We start from the raw sequence: 4,758 nt of genomic DNA on the forward strand, positions 1-4,758 counted from the left end.
TTACTTATATTATTTCTGCACATTTTGTATATAAACTGAAAAGCATACACCCACAGATGAATTTATACAGGCAACATAAAAGTCTAGCATCATGGAAATTAATTTCAAACATCTTGAATTCAGTGACTGAGATCATATTTGTTTAATAAAAATCAAGAAATGTTTATAATAAAAATATAGTGCAAAATAAAATATAGTGTAAAATAAAATTTTATGCTATAATTAAGAAATGAGAACATAGTACAGACATGCAGTTAGTTAATAATCAAACTGTCTTGAATATTTATATGTAATGCAGTTTATTAATATAGCTTACTGCAGTGATTTGTGATATTCAATAAAAACTGAAAATGTTTGGATATGAGTGTTGTTCTGGTCCCTCAGTTTCCCAAAGAATACTGGAGAAGGGCTGTGGTTCAGTGGCAGAATATCTGCTTCATATGCAGAAGGTTCCAGGTTCAATCCCTGGCATCTCCAGTTTAAAAATCTGGAAGCTGGTAATGTGAAACACTTCTGCCAGAGACTCTAGAGACCTTCTTCCAGTATGAGTGTAACTCAGCAGACTTGTGGCTGAGACATCATCCACAAAGAACAATCTTTAAACCTCCTGCTCCGGAGGAGCGGAGGAATAAAGGAGTAAGGGCAAGTGGGGAGGAGTTAGGGCAGGCCCTGTCCGGGATAAAAACTCGGAGGGCCTAATCAGGAGCCGCTTCGCGGCTCCTGATTGGGCCCTCCGAGGGTCCATCCAGGCCTGCCCAGCCAATCACGTGGATCCCCATTGGCTGCTTCCCCCCGGCCGGAGACTCACTGCGCACACTGACCTAGCAGCCGACGCGTTGAGTCTTCTGGCTGCCGAACTCCTCCTCCTGCTTCTTCCGCCCGCAGGAGCGGCCTCACCGCGTCAAAGACGTGGCACGGCCGCTCCAGCAGCCAGGAGAAGGCCTCTGATGGCTGCGGGGGGGGGGGGAGACGCTCGGCCTTCTCCCGGCCGCTGGAGCATCGAAGACACGGCGCGGCCTCTCCAGCGGCCGGGAGAAGGCTGCAGATGGTCGCTGCTGGGGAGGGGCCCTCCGCAAGACCTGCAGACGATCATCCCTGGTGGGGGGGCCCTATGGGGACGATGGGGGGGACCAGGCTCTAGAGCCCGCTGTATTAACACTACAGCGGGCTTTATTTCTAGTATGCATATATTCCTGCTAAGGAGGACCATTCCAATGAATGATCCTTCATACAGTATTTCTAAATTGTTGTACCATCTAGATATAACCCAGCATTTAAAAACTTTTCTGGTATGTGAAAGAGCCCCAGTGGCAAGTGTGGTTCTGGAACAACAGGCTGCAGGTCTCTTCATCCCTCCAGGCCTGAAAGTCAAAATGACTTATTGAGTAGGTCTCAGATAGTTCTGCTGTGCTGATTCCTAAAGACACTTCTCCTCCAGCCTGGCCACTATTGCCAGGCTCTTTTCATGAAATTGATTTATGAGGCTCCTGCCACCCCAAATTACATTCATTTGATTTTTCTCTCTGTGTAGATCACAGTTGCCTCTCATATAAATCATAACTATCAGGTGAGCTTTGTAAGTCAGATGTTGCTAACCTCTTTCAGATAGTAGCACTTTGTCTTCACAATCAATCTAACAATGAACTGTAATAACTTTAGGCCAAAGTTCTTCTACCCAAAACAGGAAAAGTGGTGTTCATTGAACAAGTCTAAGATTAATCTGGTGTGCCTGAGAGAAAGTCTTTTCCCATCTGGGAACCTGCATGGTGTAGTGGTTAAGAGCAGCAGACTCTAATCTGATGAACTGGGTTTGATTCCCCACTTCTTCACATGCAGCCAGCTGGACGACCTTGGTCCAGACTAAGGATGGGCGATTCGGATTCGGAAACGCCCGAATCGGCCGAATCGGGGCCGATTCGGGCGTTTCCGAGCCAGAAACGGTCCGAATCGGACCTCTGGCGCCCCTAGCGGTCCGAATCGGCGAGATTCGGCGATTCGGGCCGAATCGATTCGGCAGGCCCGAATCGATTCGGCATGAGTCGGAGGCTTCAGGCAGCCGTTGCCTGAAGCCTCTCTGCTGTTTGGCTTTTTTTTTTTTTTCAAACAGTATTTTTTTGCCGCCTAAAATGGCGGCGGGGGGGAGGGGGGGAGTGAGTGGCCAATCAGAATGCCTGTAGCTTTTCAGCTCAGGCATTCTGGCCACTCACAGAAGACTTTTTATTTTTAAATCCCCTTGCTTTGTAGCCTGCCCGGGAGGAGGCTACTTAAAGCAAGGGGCTGCTTGCTGGAGCTCACTTTGAGCTCTGGCTGGCTGGCTGACTCCTAAGCTCTGCTTGGTTGAGCAGCCTGCCTGCCCTGCCTGCCTGCCTCCTCTCCTGGGTGGACTTCTGGACCTGGCTGTGGACTCTGCGCTGGACAAGACAGCAATAGTTTGTTTTAGGGGTTTTTTTCTTCTGCTTTTCTATTTTTCTCTATTTTCCCCTCTCTCTCTCCCCCCCCCCCCCCCTCTCTCTCTCCTCTTTTCAAAAGTTTTTTGCCTTTGGGTTTCTGTGGGTGGGGGCCTGGGGGGGTTGGGGAATTGTGTTTGCTGTTCATTGTGTTAACTGTTTGCTGTGTTGTTTTTTGTTAAAGTATTTTGGGGGTGGGGGTTGGGGCTTGTATTTTAAAGTTGCCTTGCCTTGTTTCTGATTGTTTTTTTTTGGGGGGGGGTTGGTTGTTTTGGGTTTTTTTCTACAGATTTCCTCAGTTGCCACCTTTGGGCTTCGTGCCCTGGGTGGCAGCTGGTTGTTTGATAGGTGTGTAGGTGTTTTTTTGGTGGGGGGCTAGTTTTAGTTTAGTTTGTTCTTTAGTTTAGTTTAGTTTGTTAGGTTGTGTTTGTTAGGTTGGTTTAGCTTAGGGCCTTGCAGGGCCAGTTTTTGCCAGCCACCTTTGGGGGAGTGCCCTGGGTGGCTGCTGCTTGTTTGTTGGGAGCTGTTTCTTTGGTAGAGTTAGCTTGTTTGGTTAGGGCCCTGCGGGGCAAGTTTTTCTTGGTGGACACCCTTGGGGGAGTGCCCTGGGTGGCTGCTGGTTGTTTGCAGAAGCTGTTTGGTTGGCCTAGGCTAGGCTTGGTTTGATTTAGCAGTTAGGGCCTTGCAGGGCCACTTTTGCTTGGTTGCCACCTTTGGGAGAGTGCCCTGGGTGGCTGGCAGCTGGTTGGTGTTTTGGGGATTGTTTGTTTCCTTCCTGGGGGGAATTGCTGCGTTCTTCTTGGGGTGTCCAATTAGTGACCCTTTAAATAGGCAGTAAAATCCATAGTGTTAGGAGAAATTATAAAGTGCAAATAATTTTTTAGAATAGATAGTTTCTTTCCTAAGTAGCCAGATAGGATTTTTATAAGAGAACAGTGATTTGGGTTTTAGGTTAAAATTGTATTTTCTTGATAGTTAAAAAAACATTTAAACCAGCAGGGGCTGTGCCTTATTGAAGGCCAGCTTTCCTGGTAGAGACAGGAATTGATTTAGAGGCCAACAGGTTTAGGGGTTCTTCTTAGCAGATCAGGTGGGGGCTTGGTGCACAAATCTGCTCCAGCCTTCCTTCTAGCTAGTAACACTCAGGTAGTTTAAAACACTTTGAAAGTCTAAAAAGGTTTTTTTTTCCCTAATTTTTCCCTGCTGTAGGTTAGGTAGGGACAGTTAAACTTAGCTAGGACCAGACAGGTTCCTTTAGTTTAACAAAAAAAAAAAAAGGAGAGAGAGAGAGAGAGAGAGAGAACAGGAAAACTCCATAGAAGTTAGGTCAGCTTAGGGTCTAAAAAAACTAAACAGGTAGCTGGTGGGAGGGTTTTATAAGTTTCAAGGTTTCCTTAGAAACAAGTGTTAGGGCAGTTAGTGGTAGGGCCTCAAATTTCCCTGTCTCTTAGATTACAGACAGTTAGTAGGAAAAGTTTGTCCAAGGGAACATGAGTGGGAAGAAGGAAGGTCAGGCTAGGGGCCCTGGGGGAAAGGCCCTACAGAAAACCAGAGGGGTGGAGGGGAGTGAGAGGGGGAAGGAAGCGTCCTTCCCCCCACCTGAGAAGAGGCCTGTCTTGGGTCGACCTTCCACCACTCCGACCTCTGGCCGGAGTGGTGCAATAAAGAGTGTCCGCAAGGGTCTCTTTATTGAGGCGGCTGACGGGGCGCCCCCTTCTAAGGTGCGGCAGGCAGGGGTCTTTGCTGGCACTTCTGCGGGGCCTGCTGATCAGGCAGCCCCTCGTGCTGCTCCTTTTGCTAGCGAGGCATGGGGGCGTCAGGAGGAGTTGCCTGATCTCTCCCTCGGGGTGAGCCTTGGGGACATGAGTGGCTTGTCCTTCATGTCCCCAGGCATCACCTCGGGGGTGCAGAGAGCCCTGGAGGAGATGGGTGAGGGACTGGCCCGCCAGTCTACTCCCCTTTCTCCTCCAGGATCCAGCAGGCTTCAATTGGGGGGGGAACAGGAGCAGATGGTTGAGGTGGTGCAAGAGGGAGAGATGGAGGTGGCACCCCCTGCCCCACCATCTCGACCCCTTCCCCCTCTCTCACCTCTTTCTGTCCCCACCTCAGGACACGGTGTGTCCGGCCCGAGCTCCTCACAGGAGGCAGCTCAGAGGACTTCGCAGGCTGCAAGCCAGCCTGCGTCGTCCAAAGGCTCCAAAGTCTGGAATTACTTCCAGATAGTGGAGGGAACCCACCTAGCAGAGTGCCAGCTCTGTAGGCAGAGGGTTAGTCGTGGAAGGCAGGAGCGCCACTACACGACTAGCGGCCT

At 49.5% G+C, this 4,758-nt stretch overlaps 1 non-coding gene across 1 annotated transcript; it reads left to right on the forward strand.

Moving 5' to 3' along the window:
* Positions 1–400: 400 nt before the first annotated feature.
* Positions 401–477, forward strand: TRNAM-CAU (transfer RNA methionine (anticodon CAU)). The gene has a single exon. It is a non-coding gene; the product is annotated as a tRNA-Met (tRNA).
* Positions 478–4,758: the final 4,281 nt, after the last annotated feature.

This window comes from Paroedura picta, chromosome 8 (assembly GCF_049243985.1).
Source record: "Paroedura picta isolate Pp20150507F chromosome 8, Ppicta_v3.0, whole genome shotgun sequence".
NCBI classification, from domain to species: Eukaryota; Metazoa; Chordata; class Lepidosauria; order Squamata; family Gekkonidae; genus Paroedura; species Paroedura picta.